Raw genomic sequence first — 21,598 nt, forward strand, 5'->3', positions numbered from 1 at the left:
AGTGTTACCTTGATGAGCTATTGTACCCTTCTCTCTAGCTAGGTGCAGTATTGTATCGCGGTCTCTATAGTTCAGCACTCTAGCAAATGAGGTACTGGGTTTTTAGGAACCGGTACCGAACCGGTAACCCAGCGGTGCCAGGGGATCAACACACCAAAGACCTCGGGTTCTCCTGAGTCAGACCCACAGAAACTTCAGAGTCTTCTAGGTGAAGTCAAAGATTAGTTTATTGGCTGCAACCAAGGTGACAGGGTCCTAGAAGTACAATGCCAGTATATTCAGGAGACTGCACACTTTCACAAAGTTAGGCTTCTCTTCTTATACATAACATTTGCCCTTTGGCGAAACATTCCTTGGGTGAGCGTTATTTCATTTATGGTTACTGATTACAAAAGAAAGCAGAGTCATGATGACATGTACATATTTCACGTTGTGATGCCCATAACAAATCATCCGGCAAGGCCCAACATTTCATCAGATATCGCTGGACCCCTAATAAAAAATGGTCACCTCCCCACCATAAAATAAGTGAGGAAAAGGAGTGGAGAAAGATGTGAGCGAGATATGGCAGATGTGCGTGCTGAAATGGCTTTATGGCCGGTTGGGCCTAGATACTATCTGGCTCGGCCACTGGGAGGGAACTGACCTAACGAGCTCGGCCTGGGGCAATGGTTCTAACTTGTACTGGGGTCAGGAAGAAGTCGATTAAGGAGTACGTGTCCTTGTGGAATCAAATTCGACTGGATTAAGGCCTATGAAAAGGGCAACATGCAATTAAGGGTTCAGAAGGTAAATGACGATTTCGAGGTGAAATTGTCACTCGAATATACTGAAAATACATGTGCTTGATGTACTCGTCATTTCCGGTCTTTTGATACCAAATTCGTCCTATTTCGACAAAGTTTTTATTCTCGAGTCCGGTACTGTTACGGATCCATATTTTTCAGAACCACAGACCCTCCTTTTGCCCTTACATAGGCAATTAATCTATCCTTATGTTAATCTGAGTCCAGATCTATATTCCTAAAGTCATTGAGATGTTGCTGCAACATCATTCTAGTGCTGAGTTCGTGTCTTGACACAGGCTTCCTTACACATGATGTAGCACAGAGGCCACATATTGCAGGAGCACACTGTATGCATAGACAGAACAGGAAAAGAATGGCTAAGACCATCCCAATGACCATCAGAATTTTCCATCCCCAGGCAGATATCAGTCCCCAGAGCCATCCCATTAATGACCAATCTCCGTTATCCACATGAATAGATTCGGAAATCTTATGTAGTTTGGAGATGGCCCCGTACACTGTTGGAGCATTATCTGGAATGAAAATGCAACAACTGGACTGGATCAATTTGCATACTCCACCCCGGTCCGCAAGTATTACATCTAAAGCGACCCGGTTCTGAAGGGTCATCAGTCGATCCGACTGGAGCTCAGCAGTCAGGTTACTAAGGGCACCGGCAGTCTCGATCACAGTGGATTCAACTACCCTTGTCAATTGCCTTATGTTTCTGCTGTTAACCATGGCTCCCCAGAAAGGCAGAATACCCATTGCAAAGTCACCAAATTCTTGACCCGCAGTGTCTTCTTTACTCAAAACACCTCGGACTGTCCTTGTCCGATGGTAATCCGCCGCTGCTGTGTAGGTGGGAGGTAACAGGAATGAAACAAAACATGAGCCCGAGAAGTCAGGGGGCAACCATGTATAGGCTCTATCGTGACAGATGAAATAAGTACCCTTTGCGGCTAAAAAGGCGGGGGAAGTCTGAGATCCAAAAACATACGTTTCTGTGCAGACACTCTTCCCTAGCTGAGCTCTGGAATTCCTACCAATACCTTGCAGACACAGGTGCCCTTGATGGGGCACGATCCAGATAGGGGACGATCTCTTAGCTTGCTGTTTCTCACTTAGTGTAGTGCCATATCCGGTCACATTCCAACCTACATATGCAAGTATCTCATCGTCGGGGGTATCTTCGTAAGAAGTCACTTCCTTGATCATGTCAACTATACCCTTCACTAGGGCGCTAGTCTTGAGGTTGTCTTTTACAGAACGTAGGGGTTGGATTTCTCGTGCATATATGAACATTGTCCTATATGCCCATACTGACCCATTGCGACTAAATGGCAGGACCAAATAGGGGATACCTCTGTCCGTGGTGTGGGGCATGAGACCACACACCCAACAGTTGGTTGTGTTCATTACAAGTTGGTGTTGGTGTAATAGCTGAACGAAGGAGTTATTAATGAACTCTAATCTCCTATTTGATTCGTGGTCAGGCAAAGAGTGGAAAGAATGAGAGGAAACAGTAGGGGGAGGTATGGGTGATGTAGTAGGCGTGAATGTCATATGAGAAGAGAATAAAAAATAGCTTATCAAAAACACCATTACGCTAAATATCATAAAAATACACATCATTATAAAAATTTTCTTTCTCATTGTTTTCAAAAGTCTCTGCTTAAAGCTCATTTGTCTGGCAGTTCTCTCCACATCAGGAAACTCCATCCTCTCTAAGGTGCTGCCCGCGGCGGTAGGTTGTTTCTGCTAAGGGATGCTTCCGTCAGTCTAGGGTGGCTCCCTTCGACCAACTGGAACCAGCAACCTATTGTTGTCAGCTGCACCCAAAAGTCTTTAGTCAACCGCGACCCTAGCAGCGGAACCCGGATGGCGGTTCAAAAAAAACAAAAATAAGCAAGTTACCTAGATGGGAGAATCTGCATTTTCAAAATAGCATTTTGGAAGGAAAAAATTCATTATTTTATTAGTCCACAGGTTTTTCTCTCGGATCAAAAATAAATCACTTTTCCTTTAGTCTGTTTTTCTCGGTCGGAAATTATAGCGTCTTTTCCCGGGTGCTGTCTGGTCCGGAAATAGTAGCTCAGGTTCCACAGAGTTCAATTGTTCTGATGGCGGCGTAGTTTCTTGAAAAATGTTCTTACTGTCACAATCACGTTTAGCTTCTTTTACGCGTTCATCAATTGTGCGCTTTGAGTCAGTGCCTCCTGTCCGGACCCATTGGTTATGTGGCAGAGGGAAAGGTATTTTCTTACAATGGATCCCGTGGACCCAATTGGCCTTCCCCTCCACCTTAATAGTTGACCTTGTAGACAGGAGGACGAGGTGAGGTCCGGTCCATCTGGGCTGGTCGTTTCTTGTTCTCTGGAAATTCTTGACCAACACCCAGGTGCCGGGGTCAATGGAGTGACCCGGTGTCTCGGAAACCGGAGGCAAGGTGTTGTGGACCTGTTGATATAAAACACGCAATTTAGCCGTCAATTCATACAGATAGTCGAGCAAAATTGGGTGTTGCAGCTCGCTAAACTTCGTGGGCCTAGGCACTCCCCATATGTTGGCTGGCCGACCAAAGACTATTTCATAGGGGCTGAGTTTCATTCGCGAATGCACAGTCATTCTGGTGGATAGGAGTGCTAAGGGTAGAGCGTCGGGCCATTTAAGACTCGTGCTCGCTTGGATTTTGGCCAATTTAAGTTTAAGCGTGCCATTGTAACATTCCACTAATCCAGCTGATTGGGGGTGATTTGCAGCGTGGAACTTCTGACTAATGCCTAGCCCTTCACACACTCGTTTCATCACACAACCCACAAATTCACTTCCGTTGTCCGACCAGACCATTCTAGGCATTCCGAACCTGGGGAAGAACTCTTTCACAAGGGCTTTCGCTGTGGACAAGGCAGTATTGTCCCTTAGGGGATAGGCTTCTACCCATCTTGAGAAGGCGCAAACAACCACGAGCACATATTTTAAGTTGTTGCACCTCTCCATGTGTATGAAATCTAGCTGCAAAACCTCGAACGGATACGTAGGAGGTGCGAAATGACCAGCTGGAGTTGGGGTTCCCCTACCAGGATTGTGTTTCAGACATACCATGCAATTCTTGACAACATTCTCTGCACACTTGGGGATCCCTGAATTCTTCCACACTGGGGCCAATAACTCGCAAATCCCTTTCGCGCTGATATGGGCCATCCCATGAGCCATTGTAACCACTGCAGGCACATACGCATCGGGTAACAACCATCTTTGTTGCTCTGTCGATTCAATCCAACAACCATTTACATCCATTCTCCCTGTACTTTCTTTCCACATGCTTAACTCTTTCTCCGTGGCCTCAGCTTGGATGGACTTCACACTCTCTATTGTGTCTTCACATATTCCAACATCGCCAGTCCATCTTTCTGGGCTCGCAACATACATTCGGCTCATCACATTCCTTGCCGTTTCTTTAGCAGTTTCATCAGCAAATGCATTTCCACGACCAACATCATCGATCACTTTCTTGTGTGCACTACATTTCACAACTGCTACTTTCAGGGGCAACGTCAGTGATTCAAGAAGCTCATTCACCAACTGACCGTGCTGAATCTTAGCTCCATGCGAAGTCAGGAACCCACGTTCTCTCCACAATCGTCCAAAACTGTGAGCCACTCCAAAAGCATACTGACTGTCGGTATAGACAGTCACTTTCATTCCTTTTGATAACACACATGCTCTCGTAAGTGCCACGAGTTCGGCGGCTTGAGCCGAACCATGTGGTATTCGCGCAGTTTCAACGATTGTGTGCAAAGTTGTGACAGCATACGCTGTAGTCACGTTACCGTTTGGGAGTTTAAAGCATGAACCATCCACCCATAATGTACCATCACATTCGGCGAGAGGAGTGTCGGATAGATCAACTCTCCCTTTGGTCTCCTCCTCCGTCCTGAGGAAACAATCGTGCTTTTCTGAAGCATCTGATTCCTCAGCAATTGGTAACAATGTGGCTATGTTCAGGGTACTGCATCTTTTGATGTGCACATGGCTTGCTAGTAGCGTCAATTCGTAACTGGACAGTCGAGCACTAGTTAAGTGCTGTGTCTTGGTCCTATTTAACAATGTGTCTACTGCATGCGGGACCATCACGATTAGTGTATTATTCATTACTAGGCCTGCAGACTGTCGAATAGAAACAGCTGCTGCTGCTGTGGCCCTTAGACAACTTGGCAAAGCTCGTGCTACCGGATCCAAAGTTGACGAAAAATAGGCGCATGGCCGTTGTCTATCTCCGTGTAACTGAGTCAGCACAGACAATGCACAGCCCTCCTTCTCGTGGACATATAATGTGAAGGGCTTACTGTAGTTGGGGTTACCTAACACAGGGGCCGAACATAATGCTGTGCGTAATTCGAGAAAACTTTTCTGACACTCGTCGGACCAAGGAATGGGATTGGGTGTATTTGTACACGTTAGTGCCAATAAGGGTTTGGCTAATAACGAAAAATTTGGAATCCACTGTCTACAGTACGATGTAATACCCAAGAAAGCGCGTACTTCTCTCTGTGTTCTTGGCACATTCAATTTAGCTATTGCCTGAATTCTTTCTGGGGTCAGTTTCCTTCCCTCCTTCGATAAGAGATGACCTAAGTAGGTCACTTCTTGTCGGCAATATTGGAGCTTGGAAAGTGACACCTTGTGATGTAGATCACATAGATGACGCAGTAGTGCCAATGTGGCCAGTGTACATATTTTCTCAGTATCCGCGGCTATGAGCAAATCGTCCACATACTGTACGAGAGTGGAACCTTTGGGCAAAACCATTGCGTCAAGCTGACTTTTCAGAGCTTGACTGTATATTGAGGGGCTCTCACAGTAGCCTTGAGGAGCGCGTTTAAAGCGGAAACTGCGACCACCTAAACTAAAGGAAAAAATATCCCTGCTCTCCTCAGCAATCGGGATACTGAAGAAAGCATTCTTCAGGTCAATCACCGAAAACCATGATGCGGAGGCTGGAATCATAGTCAATAATGTTGTAATGTCGGGGACAACTGGGAATTGTGGCACCACTATCTTATTTACTTCCCTAAGATCAATCACGAATCTATACACAGGTGGCTGAGAAGGGTCAGTTCGTTTTAAAACAGGCAGAACAGGACTATTGCAAACATTGCCTCGTGTTTCTTCAATTACGTCTTTCTCAATCAACTCGTAAACAATCGCTAGCAAAGCTTTTTCGCCCTCATTGGATATTCTGTATTGGGGAATTCGTGGCATTTTGACATTCGACTTCAATGTTACAACGTATGGTGGAATTTCTAAAAGACCCACATCATTCGGACCAGTAGCCCAAAGAATATCTGGAAGAAGTGTCAATTCTGTTGGAAGCGTATTTCTCGACAAATACATGGGAGAAACCACTTTCTTACCTAAAGTCAGTTGTACTCCTGAGGGAGAACAGTACAAAGTCGCATACAATCTTTTTAGCAAATCTAATCCTAGCAAATTTTCACCACAACCTGTTGTCAAAATAAGGGGTGCTTCGAATTCACAAGGACCAACAGAAAGAGATAAAGGGTCAGAAATCGGATTTCTAACCGGGGCGCCAGAAAAACCTACGGAAACGTTCATTTCGCCAGACAAAGGTGCGCCAGGGAGTTTGGAGTGCATAATAGAACTCTTTGTAGCACCAGTATCCAACAGAAAAGGTTCTGACACACCCGATGTAATCACCTCAACGTAAGGTCCACTCTGATCTACTGGAACTGAAACAACTCCCTCTCTTCGTCTAAGGCTGTCCTAGCAATCGTTATTCTCCCACTGCTCATTTTCTGTGTAATACTCATCGACGTAGTATTGAGCTGTCCTGTCAGATACGTTATTTTGCTGGTCAAACCTGTTCATAGAGTTTTGTGGTGGAAGGGGACGTGCGTCCTGAGGGGTGTTTCCACGCCCTCTACCTCTAGGCGCTTGCTGACTACCACGACCTCGTATACCAGAAAACTCGTTCGTACGTTGCGGCAGGGCAGGACAGTCATACTTGTAATGACCTTCTTGTTTGCAGTATAAACACTGATTGGGACCTACGCGGTTTTCATTGTAATCGAATCTCTGCAAGTTTCTCTGCGGTTGCTGAAAAGTGGTCCGGTAGTGATTCGGACCATTATTATTCTTATTACCACCACCACGTGGAGGATATGCTTGCTGTAGCAAAACCTTCGTTTTGAGTTCTCTAGTTTTCTTCTCTACTTTATCTTTCTCATCCTTGTCTCTATTCTCATAGTATTGTGCGGTAGCTAATATCTGGGCTGAAGATGAGACTGCCCAAGAGCTTTCTGAATCTTTCAATTTTCTACACAAGTCTGGAAGCAGATTGTGCACAAATTTATCGACGAACAATCTCTGACCACCTTCTGTAGTCATATCTTGACCGCTGTGGTCAATGAATGTTTCTTCAAATCTGGTGAAGAAATCTGACACAGTTTCTTCTTTCTTTTGCTTGCATGCAGATAACTTATCCCAATTTACACGTATCGCAGGCATTATTGTCTTCATGTAATCTACTATCCTACCAGGTAATTCCGCTATCAGGGGCTCAGGCTTGGCACCACCAACTTGTCGTGCATCTGCAACAGTAATATTAGCCCACGTGTCACCTAATTCCTGGTCATGATCTTCATGACGAATTTTTCCCCATAAAGGCTGTGGAACGACGTTCCCGAATAACATATCGATATCGGCTAAATTCATAATGCATGATCCAGCAGTTTGCGACAATTCTTTATAGTACCCTGCAGGATTTTTACGCGGATCTGGTAGTGTTTGTTTGAGTGCTAAAACTTCAGCTCGCTTCCATGGAACATGTACCCATACTCGGTGAAAGTGGGGCAGGACAGGTGGGACAGCTGTCGCGTCACCCTCTCTCCATTGTGGGGGTACTTCTCTCATAGGGTATTGGCGTGCCTTTTTCCTACTAGATGCACTAGATTCTGATGGTGACCCAGAACTACTCCCCTTACTTCGATGTGATAATAGCATTTCAACTGCTTCTTCCACATCGGGACCTACAATCATACCCAGACTAAAATGAAACCTTATACGACACATCTCTTGTGGGAGGCAATCCTGATCATTGTCTTCTAAATCTTCGCAAAGAAAAACACACATCTGTTCGAACACATATCTCTGTGTCGCTGTTTCCCATTGATGGAAAACTTCCATGACAGACTGTAAATCATATTTTGCAGTGTCCATGACCCATTTCCGAGCTAAATTATTCAGGGAATCTCTCTCTTGATAATCGGGCAGTTGACTTCGCAACTGTCTTTTTCCTATGTTAGGGGTCGTAGCAGGCGACCCGAAAAGTGGTAAAAGAAGATTAGTAACAGTACTGGCCATTTTCTGCCGAAAGGAAGGTGAAACGGAAGAACAAACAGATGAAAGAACGGGGTGAGGTAAAGCGGATGCAGAGATGACAGAAGAGGTATGAGGAATAATCATAGAAGGGGCATTTGTAGAAAGTACAGTAGGCAAGATCGTAGAAAACACAGGAGCAACAGAATTGGCCGGTGGGCCTAGAGGAGGCTGCACCGAAGAAGTAGGAGCCAGTTGAAGAACAGCTGGTGGGTGCTGTGGAAAAGCCAGAGGCGCAGCTTGTGCAACTAAAGGTTGCGGGGGTGCGGTAGCATTCTGCGCATAGGGCGGTGGCGAGGTTAACAATTGCGACATTAATTGGTCTTTTTCACGCTCTTTTACTGTCCCTTGCTGAAGAGACGGCAAAACTGGATAACATTTATCTATTGCCATTTTACGTTGCCTGTGCAATTGTTCATTTATCTGCTCTTCCTCATTATCTTTAAACTGCACGGCAGCTTGTATTACTGAAAGTCCCTCTTCTCTCTTATTTTTCTTAGCTAATTTAATCTCTTTTTGTTTGGCTTCTTTGCGCCACATGCGGAAAGAGTCAAACATCGCCGGCCGGGCTTTCTTTTTGAAGAGTTTAACTTCAAGGTTGTCTAAGATTTCAGAATCAAAGCTACCATATTGGGGCCATTTTAAAACACCGTCTTTCCTAGTGTATTTAATCCATACCTCGTTGTAAACGATGGGGCCTACCCCATGTTTAACGTATAGCTCGTAAGTCGGAGTTCCAACTGGAGGAACCGGACATGAGTCCTCCAATCGGGAGTCCCTATTATTATTACCAAGACAAAACAAATTCCCGAGTCTAAGACTAGGCATCCTTTCTCTCTAGTCTAGTTCCAAAACTTCAAAGGAGTTATCGATTACGATATTGCTCGTGAAAACACGAATCCTTCGGTTATGGTACTTGCAAGAACCAATAAAAACCTTTATGTATCTCTAAGATATCACAAAGTAAGTCCAACTAAGGACTAGGAGACGCTCCACTTATACTTAACTGAAAATTATCGATGGCTTCACCAGAAGACTCGTCTCAGCGTTTCGCTCTACCGAAAATGTCAAGGGTCCAACATCAGTGCGATAGCCAGGGCAGCAGTCCTTGTAGCCGTCGGGAAGCGGGGAACCTCGCAGTAAAGACCTTCGGACCACGTCGACATGCAGGGGTCGATGAGGTGGTGGGCCCTCCTCCGGAATTTTCACACGAAGCTCCTCACGATCTTCAGGCTGATTGGTACCACTGGAATCGCCCCACGTTGGGCGCCAAATGAGGTACTGGGTTTTTAGGAACCGGTACCGAACCGGTAACCCAGCGGTGCCAGGGGATCAACACACCAAAGACCTCGGGTTCTCCTGAGTCAGACCCACAGAAACTTCAGAGTCTTCTAGGTGAAGTCAAAGATTAGTTTATTGGCTGCAACCAAGGTGACAGGGTCCTAGAAGTACAATGCCAGTATATTCAGGAGACTGCACACTTTCACAAAGTTAGGCTTCTCTTCTTATACATAACATTTGCCCTTTGGCGAAACATTCCTTGGGTGAGCGGTATTTCATTTATGGTTACTGATTACAAAAGAAAGCAGAGTCATGATGACATGTACATATTTCACATTGTGATGCCCATAACAAATCATCCGGCAAGGCCCAACATTTCATCAGATATCGCTGGACCCCTAATAAAAAATGGTCACCTCCCCACCATAAAATAAGTGAGGAAAAGGAGTGGAGAAAGATGTGAGCGAGATATGGCAGGTGTGCGTGCTGAAATGGCTTTATGGCCGGTTGGGCCTAGATACTATCTGGCTCGGCCACTGGGAGGGAACTGACCTAACGAGCTCGGCCTGGGGCAATGGTTCTAACTTGTACTGGGGTCAGGAAGAAGTCGATTAAGGAGTACGTGTCCTTGTGGAATCAAATTCGACTGGATTAAGGCCTATGAAAAGGGCAACATGCAATTAAGGGTTCAGAAGGTAAATGACGATTTCGAGGTGAAATTGTCACTCGAATATACTGAAAATACATGTGCTTGATGTACTCGTCATTTCCGGTCTTTTGATACCAAATTCGTCCTATTTCGACGAAGTTTTTATTCTCGAGTCCGGTACTGTTACGGATCCATATTTTTCAGAACCACACAATGATAGGACGAGGGGGGCCCCCAGAACTGGGCGAGCCGCTAGCGAGCGATGGGCCCGCTCCACAATAAACATGGGCGACAGGTGCTGTGATGAATGGGCTCTCGCCTGTCTCAGCTTGGTGCTCTGGGTCTGTTAATAGTACTACGGCATTAGAAGGAGAACGTAGTACATGGAGTATATAGCTACATTACCTTTTGGGAGGTAGCTGTTTGGTTCATAGTTGGATTGGCTGCAGCAGTTGTTGTTCAATCTGTGCTGCTCTGCATGGTGCTTGGGCGGTGTCCATACTTAATTGCTGTGGAGTCACGCTACTTGCGGATTTTCCTGGCTGACGTGTTGTAAGCTGCCTTAGCGCTGTGCTTGAGGACTGAGGTGGAGACACGCAGTGGCTGGGGGTCTGTGGCACTTGCGCTTGATCACTATGGGGAGGAATGATAAGTCTCAGACGCGCCTGAACTTTGAACAGCGCAGGGCCCCCAAGACACCTCAGAAGGCAGCTTCAGACTCTGAGGCAGATGTACAGGCAGATAATCCTCCCACCTTGGAGAACATGCTGCTGGCCATGCAGCGCACGTTGCAATCCATAGAGGGCGCCATGACTGCAGTGAATCGTCTTTTGGACCATATGTCCTCTCAGTTGGAAAAGCAATCTGCACGGGTGCGTGAGGTGGAGCAGAGGGTCGCGGCGGCTGAGGATGGCTTGAGCACAGTTACGGACAAGACGCTAAATATGGAGAAGGTTCTGGCGCTGATCCAAGCTAAAAATGAGGACTTGGAGGCGCGCTCCAGGCGCAATAATCTGCGCATTACAGGCTTGCCAGAGTCAACGAATGTGGGGAAGCTGGAGACGTATGTTGAGCACCTTGTCTCGGACATTTTTGGCACAGAGCACCTGTCACCCATGTTTATTGTGGAGCGAGCCCATCGCTCGCTAGCGGCTCGCCCAGTTCCGGGGGCCCCCCTCGTCCTATCATTGCTAGAGTGCTGAACTATACCCCGATACAATACTGCACCTAGCTAGAGAGAAGGGTACAATAGTTCATCAAGGTAACACTCTGGCCTTTTCCCCTGATTTTACTGTAATATCGACAGCATGGGAAATTAAAAAACAGGGTGATATTTCTTTAAATAACTATATGTGCCAACATACATTTGTGGTATAATGCTAATATTTGCCAGTGGGTGTACAGGTATGTAATATTTGGCAACTTAAATAGCTAAAACACGACAGATATCAAAGTATGAGTGCGTGTCTATCATTTACATAAATATGGAAATGTACAGTTTTACCACTACATTTATAGGCAAAACACAATATAAATACAGATAATGTATGTATGTATGTATGTATTTGCATACTTGTATAGCGCTGTTCTGTCACCCAGAGGGTATCGTGGCGCTTTGACTCAGCAAGCCGAACCACCGATGCGGAGCTCAGGCTACTCTAGGAAACAAATGAGTTTTCAGCCCTTTTTAGGTTTTGCCTGGCGAAAGCTGCGCTCTGCGCAGCTTTTTCGCGCAGGCGAAAACCTAATGAGAATAGTACGGGAGGCAGGAACGGCCCCCGTCTTTCATTGGCTAGCTCCATAAATGGAGGCTAGCCATTGGAAGACGGGCCTGTCCGTCAATGCCGGACCAGATTCGGGGGCGTTCCCGAGAATTTTTGGCTTTTGGCTACGTCAGCCGAAAGCCTGTTCTCTGGAACGCCCCCGAATCTGGTCCGGCATTGACGGCACCCGGAAGAAGTCCAGGTTCCCGCCCCCCTCCCGCTCTCCGTGTCTCCGGCCCCGTTCCCGCCCCCCTCCCGCTGCCTCTCACGCTCTCCATGTCTCCGGCCCGTTCCCGCCCCCCTCCTGCTCTCCGTGTCTCCGGCCCCGTTCCCGCCCCCCTCCCGCTCTCCGTGTCCCCGGCCCCGTTCCCGCCCCCCTCCCGAAATGAAAAACAGCTAAATCTAAATGCTCTCTATTACTAATAAAACTAGAGGATTGAAACGAGGTCAAAAAAAGAGAGAACGAACTTTGAAGACATGCGATCTTCACGTACGTGTGATAGTGCTGAACTCAATAACATTAGTTACAAAAAATGAACTTTGCAGGAGAGTGAGAACGACTGTGGAAAGTTTGAATAATACCAACGTAAGGAACAGGAAGTGACGAAAAGAGGCCTTATTTAGCATTTCAAAGTAACGGCTGCGCTGATAAGGATTAGCTGATAAATAAAGTGATGTCCCATACACTACATGCTTAATCGGCACATGGTAATGAAAGGTAACCAGGAAGCATGCTTCTGAGGGTGGCTGAATACTGATTCCAGCTAGTGTTCTGCTTCTGACGTCATCCAGCTCCATCATGCGATGCCCCCGGGGATGGCCAACAGATGTAATTAGGAAGTGGGGCATCTTGGCATTTAAGCCTCACTCAGGACAGCCTGGAGTAACACCCCCGTGTCCCTCACACTTGCATTTCTATGGGGAACCGGTCTGGGGCTGCTGGAGCGGCACATGGAGGTGTCTGTGGATACCTGGGGTGTGAGAGGGTCTAATTGCCCTGTTCCCAGCAGGGTGTGAGCCCAGGGGCTTCAAAAGGCCGTGTTGCTTCTGTTCTAGAAACCAAGCTCTTTCTGTGCTCATCTCAGACAATTTAACACCTCAATGGGACACTCTGGCTGTTATAATCAGCTGCTAAATTAGCAAGAGCATGCCAATTGATTTATATAGCTCACACTGCCCCTGACAAGGCGTTGAATCGCTTGATTATGTTTCTTTTTTTCTCACTATAACATTAGAAACCCGTCGGAAGTGCACATGCGGAAATATAATCCATCCATGCCCTAAACAATTTCCCTTTGTTTCTGCCGGGAAACTGCTCTCCCCTCTCCTTGCACCTCCACCAGTTTCAGAGGATTGCTTCGTTTTTTTGTTGTTGCAGTTTTGTATAGCGCCACTTGGACATGAAAGTACTGAAGCGCTTTACAGGAGCACCAGTCGCATTTCACAAGAACACATTAATCTTAGGTGAGTGCAAGGAGATTACGTGATTGGCTCAGAATGGTGAGCTGATGCCAAGAGTGGAATCTGGTTCCCCAGCGGTAAAGTCGGCAGCTCTGGATCTTGCTCCACATCCCAATCTTATCTTACTGCCCACCCCCAGTCCTTCCCCCTTACTGCCCTGTCCTCTCGCAGCCTGCCCTCTCCCAGCCTGCCCTCTCCCAGCCTGCCCTCTCGCAGCCTGCCCTCTCGCAGCCTGTCCTCTCGCATCATGTCCTCTCCTAGCCTGCCCCCTCCCAGCCTGCCCTCTCCCAGCCTGTCCTCTCCCAGCGTGTCCTCTCCCAGCCTGTCCTCTCCGAGCCTGTCCTCTCCCAGCCTGCCCACTCCCAGCCTGCCCACTCCCAGCCTGCCCACTCCCAGCCTGCCCTCTCGCAGCCTGTCCTCTCGCAGCCTGTCCTCTCGCAGCCTGTCCTCTCGCAGCCTTTCCTCTCGCAGCCTGTCCTTTCGCAGCCTGTCCTCTCGCGGCCTGTCCTCTCGCGGCCTGCCCACTCCCAGCCTGCCCTCTCCCAGCCTGCCCTCTCCCAGCCTGTCCCCTCCCTGCCCTTTCCCAGCCTGTCCTCTTCCAGCCTGTCCACTTCCAGCCTGCCCTCTCCCAGCCTGTCCCCTCCATGACCTTTCCCAGCCTGTCCTCTCCCAGCTTGTCCACTTCCAGCCTGCCCTCTCCCAACCTGCCCTCTCCCAGCCTGTCCCCCTCCCTGCCCTCTCCCAGCCTGTCCCCTCCCTGCCCTCTCCCAGCCTGTCCCCTCCCTGCCCTCTCCCAGCCTGTCCTCTCCCTGCCTGTTGTCGTGTCCCGGCAGCAGCAGGCAAGAGCGTGCACTGCGTCCCCGAAGTAACAGCCCTAAAGCAAGCAAGAAGTACGCCCCCCTCCCACCAATCCCTGTTAGGTAGTGGAAACTGTCCAAACTGGGGTGCAGACAGCCCCTCTCACCTTTCGGCCTGGTACCACTGCACCAGCCGCACTACTTCCCTACTGACCGTTCTCCACTTCAGCCCCGTCTAAATTACAATTCCTGCTTGTGACCCTTTTGCCTGCTTGTGCTTGTTTTCGTGACCCTGTTGCCTGCTTGTGCCTCCGTGTGCCCCTGTTGCCTGCTTGTGCCTCCGTGTGCCCCTGTTGCCTGCTTGTGCCTCCGTTTTCGTGCCCCTGTTGCCTGCTTGTGCCTCCGTTTTCGTGCCCCTGTCGCCTGCTTGTGCCTCAGTTTTCGTGCCCCTGTCGCCTGCTTGTGCCTCCGTGTGCCCCTGCCGCCTGCTTGTGCCTCCGTGTGCCCCTGTCGCCTGCTTGTGCCTCCGTGTGCCCCTGTTGCCTGCTTGTGCCTCCGTGTGCCCCTGTTGCCTGCTTGTGCCTCCGTTTTCGTGCCCCTGTTGCCTGCTTGTGCCTCCGTGTGCCCCTGTTGCCTGCTTGTGCCTCCGTGTGCCCCTGTTGCCTGCTTGTGCCTCCGTGTGCCCCTGTCGCCTGCTTGTGCCTCCGTGTGCCCCTGTTGCCTGCTTGTGCTGTGTGGGTGTGTGTGGAAGGCTCTGTGTGGGTGTGTGGAGGGCTCTGTGTGGCTGTGTGTGTGGGGGCTTTGTGTGGCTGTGTGTGTGGGGGGGCTCTGTGTGGCTGTGTGTGTGGGGGACTCTGTGTGGGTGGGGGGCTCTGTGTGGCTGTGTGTGTGGGGGGGCTCTGTGTGTGTTTGTGTGTGTCACTGCGAGAGATAAAGCTAGTGGCATTGTAAATGACAATGCCATTTATTTATGTTAAAAAAAACATAAATAAAAATAATGTCAAGAGCAATGCCAATAGCTCTACTTTAACAAAGGCAAAACCATTGCATTGTAAATGCTTGTTTGAAAGCTGGGAATTCACCCTGACTCCTTAACAAGAGCGGGAGGGAGTTCCAGAGTCTGGCGGCCGCAAAACTGAACGACCGCCCTCCCATCCTTACCCTCTGTACTCTGGGGACCGTCACCAGACATGCAGAAGAGGAGCGTAGGCTCCGAGATGTAGAGTACCAGGAGAAAAGGTTCTGTACCAAAACTGGGCCCTGCCCATGTACAGCTCTAAAAACCAGACAAGATGCTTTAAAAAGGATCCGCTGATGAACCGGCAGCCAGTGTAAATCCTGTAGTGCCATGGTAGAAGAAGCAGCGTGCGGTCGAGAAAGTGCCAGCTTGGCTGCCATATTTTGGACCCTCTGCAGCCTGCCCACCAGCGTTCTAGGCGCCTCCAGGAGCAGTGCGTTGCAGTAGTCCAATCTGCTCAAGATCAGACCCCGCACTACCTCTGGCCTAGCCTGCGCTGGGAGTAGTGGTAGAACCTTCCGCAACATCCGAAGCAACATCATACAAGTGGCTACGGTTTTGTTCACGAAAAGGTCCAGTTGAAGGTTCGGGCCAAACATGACCCCCAGATTTCGAGCAGACTCTGCAGCAGTCACTGTCCCGGAGAAGGAAGGGGGCCAGAAATCATCTGGTAGTGCACGCAGTACACGGTCATTGGAGCAGTAGAGCCCCTCCGTCTTAGATCCATTAAACTGGAGGGAGTTGGAGCGCAACCAGTTCGATGTAGCAGTCAAACAGCGGTGGAATGTCTCTAAAGAGACAGCGTCTTTGCCCTCCAAAGAAAAGACCAATTGGGTATCGTCGGCGTAATTAAACACCGAGATACCGAAAGATTTTATCAATTGGATCAGAGGGCGGAGGTACAGATTGAATAATATGGGGCTGATGGCCGAGCCCTGCGGTACCCCCTGCCCAACTTTCCGCACGTCCGACTTAAAAGGCGGCAGAGTCACCACCTGCTGTCTGTTGCTAAGGTAAGAGACTAACCAGTCCCTGGCCGCCCCCATAACCCCGATCTCCTCCAGTCTCTCAATGAGGGTGGAGTGGCTGACCGTGTCGAACGCGGCCGACATGTCGAGCAGCACTAAAAAGGCTGCCCGACCTGTGTCGACCCGCGAACGAAGATTGTCTAGCACGGCCACCAGCGCAGATTCCGTCCCATGCGCTGGTCGAAACCCAAACTGGGCCACATCCAGCCAGGTGTTATCCTCTAGGAAACTGGATAGGGAGCGGGTAACCAACTTCTCCAAGATCTTAACCCGAAAAGGGAGCAGGGAAATAGGCCTATAGTTTGACAAACAGGTAGGGTCAAGTGTGGGTTTTTTCAGGAGGGGGGAAACCACCGCCAGCTTCCAACTCTCCGGAACAGTCGCAGTAACAAGCGACTGATGGCAGATGGAATACAGAGGGTGGAAGAGTTCGTCCTGAAATAATTTCCAGAATTTATGCGGAAGAGGATCCAGCGGAGAGCCTGATGATACAGTCTGTGCCAGTTTACAAAACTCCTCAAAAAAAGGAAGAGAGAAACAACTCAGCTGAGGATGATTGGGAGGTTCACCCGGGGTTCCCAGACTGAGGGGAGGACAGTTCTGCCGGGGTTGGCTAGGAAATTTCTCCGAGACCTCCAGACTAGAGGGAGGGCAGCTCAACAGGGGACCATTGAATGGTGCTCCCGGCGCTACCAGGCCAGGAGGAGGATAATTCAGTTGGGAAGAACTGAAAAGATAAAATGGCCAAAAAAGAAATATGGATAAATACAGACCAAAATGTTAAAAAAATAAATACCATAAAACCGGGAGCCCTAATTGTGACCCCGACAGTTGATTCACCAAGACCTTAGTCAATACCTTAGGTTCCATGTTGAGCAGAGATATAGGATGGTAGGAGCTGCAGTCCGTCGCCAGTTTACCCTTCTTTGGGATTACTACTATTGTGGCTGTCCTCTGGTCTTCTGGGAGAGCCCCCGTGTCTCTACCAGCCAGAAACATATTAAGGAGATAAGGAGCGATCCTGTGAGCTACGCTTTTAAACAGCTCGGGGGGGAGGCCATTAGGCCCCGGAGCCTTGTCCGATTGCTTCCCGAGTGCCCCTTCTATTTCCACAACCAACTGTCAAGTCCTCTTCCAGAGCATCTAGTGCCTCCCCTGGGAGGACACTTAGGGCCTCATTAAGATGCCAGTCGGAAAGCATTCCGACCAACTCCTTGTCAGAATCGGTTTTGACCGACTCACGTTCCGTGAGTCTGACCGACCGACCGATTACAATGCTACCGAACACCGTTTATAAAGTCTCCCATTGACTTTAATGGAAGCCTGTGTTCCGACTGACAGCACAGAGTCCCATTATAAAAAGCAGTGGTTGCGGAAAACCTTGCACCCTGTCGCAAGCACCCATGGTGCCTGCCACACTGTTCATGGGTTTAAATGGGGGGTCTCTTGGGTATCCCCACGGGCCCCAACCGGAGGCCTCCAGGTGAAGGGGGGGGCCTGCTCGGGGTCCCAAAGTCAGTTTCGAACAGCTTTTCTGTGTTGGGCAGACCTATTTGGAAAGGCTGTCCGAATCCGACATCGTAATACGTCAGTCGGAAACGCAGACCATAGAGCTGTCCGATAAATGCCAGTCAGAACCGAGTTGGAAAGACAGAATGGTTACCTTCTATCGTAAGTGGTCAGTCTGCAATGTTTCTGAGTCAGTCAGAAACATGGGTTTCAGCACGGGTTAGGAAAATCCAAATGCCGTTCGGAGCCTTTCTGACTGACATCGTAATCAGGCCCTAAATGTCATTGTTTCCAGGAGCTCTGCACACTCTGCCCTGGACTTACATGATTGTATATGTTTTTGTAGTAAGCTGCGAATATCTCAGCTATTTCCCCACGAAGTCATAGTAGACGTACCAAGTCCACCCCCTGATCTCCTCCCTTTTGTATCTAGATCTCTAGAAATTTGATCTGTCATTCCATGGTCTGGTATCTCATCATGTCTTCTTTTTGCTTTGCCCCAATTAGAGCCTGCAACTGCCCCTGTATCACCGCTTTGTATGCCTCCCAGAGGGTGCAGTTCGAAGCTACCAACCCATCATTATTTTGGAAGTATTGTTCTGTCTTCCTCTAGTTGGTCTTTTAGTTTTCTATCTTTCAGGTGCCACCCTGCTATTCGAGGTGGTAGGACATTGTCCACCACCTATCCTATGAACCAGGTGACCAGCGGGGAGATACAACTTATTTTCATAAATGTGTGTTGGATTTTTTTATTGTGTTGCAATTTCTTTTTATTCAGCTGTTATGGTACTTCTTAATGCTTTGCACTTATTCCTTTGATAAAGTCTGGCTGTTTTGAGCCACAGCTTTCGTGCCTGCCAGCCCAGCTGATCTCGCCGTGATTAGCGTGCGCGCCTCAGCAGAGGAGTAGTATACATCTCCCCTGCTCCCATACTAGAGCACTTTGTGTTCTAATATTTCAGGAGTTCTAGGACCCCTGCTTCCGGGCTACTCACCATTGCGTTTCTGGTTCACTGCGGGCTCTCTGAGTCTTTTCATTCATCACAGGTTTGGCGGTATCTCCTCCACAGCTTCCTGCCTCCCGGTCTCTGTCTGTTTCCTGTCCTCGACGCGGCTCCTGCTCCACTCCTCGTTCTGGTCCACGCTGCAGTTCCTCATCTGGTTTCCAGTAACCTAGAATGGAAAAAAGAAAGAAACCAAACAACCAGTGAATCAGCATTTACGGTAACGGTGCATCCCGCACCTGTGAACAGTTATTTTAAAAGGCAGATAAAGGAACACTTATCTGAGTACTGGTCTTTCATCACTGGAGATCTGTCTCTTCTTAATTTTTTAATTATATGAATGTCCCTGTGAAGATAAAAAATAGAATACCTCGTCACTCTTCCTGAAGTTAAGTATAAAACAAGGTGTTCACATTTAATCTAGCTAAAGTTGTTAAGTTGCTAAAGATGCTCTTTTGCTTACCTGATCACCGAGGGTTTCTCCCAGCTTAACTTAGCTGGGTACTATCCACGTAGGGGCAACACATATATAAGCCCTTGCCCAATGGACCCCCGGGCTCATGCATGGATAGCCCTACAACTGCGCTAGGCCCCCACTTCCAGTACGCCTTAGGAGTGTACCTCCTCACACGCGCCACCGATCCCCCCGTACAGATATACCCACTGCTGAGTATAGGAATCAGAGATATGGGCTACTGTACCACGGTAGACCCCTGCCTAAATACTAAAGAAAGACGCACTGCTACAGCCTGGGGAGGGATGCCCACTCCGCCAGATGCTGTCAAATAACAATAGAAGTTTGTACGCTTGGTTTTGGTTTCAGAAAATTGAAAACAAAAAAGTAGTATGTAATTACGGGATGCAATTGCAAATGGGCAATCATGATGCTGGTATATAAAGGGTCCCCAGAAAGTTATACCAGCAAAATAGACACGGTTGTACTGTAAAACCTATTCCTGTATGACACCTCCTACGGGAAGCGCTCCACGTTGTGGGAACGGCGCCAAGCCGGGCAACAACATATTGCATTATTGCTTATAATATAATGTCAGTACATTTATCCTTATATGCATACTACCAATAAAAACATTAAAAGTAAATAAAAAAATAAAAAACTTAGCTGGGTACTATTCCATGTCTTGTTTTATATTTTATTATAATCTTCGGGCATAGTTCTCATTGGTATTTTTTCCTTTCTCCAAAGCGAGAATAAATTGAGCTTTTCCCAGACACTTTAAGTTGCTACATAAAGGAAGAGGGGAACCACTCAGGTAGTAAGAGAGTCAAAACACTGTTGAAACATTACCGTCTCTTTTTACCTTATCATATACTCATATGCACCCTTTTATTTTGTTACATTTACGAAACTTCTCTGATTCACTGGCCCTATGTTTAACAAAGAGACATTGTGGGACAATTGTTTTCTTTGCCCTTATTTTTTCCCCTATTCCCCTGTTTACCATTGATCCGTTGATATTGTTGGGCACAACTGGTGATTAGGGGAAGTTGAGTACTTTTATCTTGCATGTTGCTCCTTGGGAAACATAGGTAAGAGCTTGACAACAGCTACCCAGGAATGAGCTTAGATTTGCAAACAAACATGATTGGGCCTGATACGGATTTGTGTGTTTATTACACGGTGAGGTCGCCCAACCACACTATATACTAAACTATATACTAATAAGCTATCATTGTAGTGTAGTATGTTTGCGCTCTGGAATCGGCAATGTTCTATCAGGTGGTATTAGCTTCCAGTCTTATCTTTCTTTCACCCTTTATCAAGGCTGTTGGTTTTCCGGTCTTCCTAGGTTTCGTTTTCTTCTTTTTCCTATTTTTGTGCCGTGACATTTTCCAGTCTATTCCCATTCCTGGTGCTGTCCTGTTTTTCTCCCAGTCTCATGCTACCATCCTATCAGTAAAAACCAAAGGGTTTCTGTTCCATCCAAAATACACGTTGGAACTACAGCTGCTGATTTGTAATCTGGGTATATTAGAACCTTGCTATTCCCAAGTGGTCCATTAAGGCTTGTTCAAAGAAGTTTCATACCGTGGACCTCAATCTTTTCTGGCAGTCGCACTATCCTAAGGTTATTTCTTCTCAGTCAACCAACAGAGTCCTCATGCCCAATAATTAAGGAATCTCACCATTCCTGCACATTTGTGACATGTTCTTTGACCTGTGAGATGCACTGAAACTAGTGTAGACTGTTTTTGCTTCTCTCCCAGAATGCACTGGTTGGCAACAATGGAGACATTCGTATTGCTCTTACAGTGCCACCCTTTACCCCATTTCTCTACCACCATGCACAAAAACACTTACAGAGCTCTTATGGCATACATATAACCTGTAAACCACAATAAATAGTTCAAGAGGGAACACATCCAACAGGTCGCCCTCCCCTCACAAATGACAAAATACAAAAAAGACCTGATTGAAGAGGGCAATAACAAAAAAATTGTGTGAAGGTGAGAGAGTCCCTCACGTGCACTTCACCAAAGGAGCTGCTGGTAGGTTCTCACCAGTTTGCCCACGTTTCTCATCATTGGTAACTCTCTCACCAGTGAGAAAAGGAAAAAGAACAATGGGTGTCCAGTCAAAGGAAAAGAGGTGAAGACAGTGATATACGTATGTCTAAAAAAGACCCCATAATGTGCATAAGAATAACGTTTTATCCCAAAATATAAATTGAGTTAGAACTCATGTGAATCAGGTTCCAATTTTATTTGCGATTGTGAGCCTACTCAAATTTTAAAAACAAGTTGCACGTTGTAGACCACTTAAAGATGGGCCAACATGTTTCATTGCCGGTCCACTGTTGCGGCAATTTTGTCAGGGCTCGAGGTCACAAATCACCTCACTGGACTCCAACTTTATACAGAGGGTGACTGATAAACACAA

Source organism: Lissotriton helveticus, chromosome 1_1 (genome assembly GCF_964261635.1).
Source record: "Lissotriton helveticus chromosome 1_1, aLisHel1.1, whole genome shotgun sequence".
NCBI classification, from domain to species: Eukaryota; Metazoa; Chordata; class Amphibia; order Caudata; family Salamandridae; genus Lissotriton; species Lissotriton helveticus.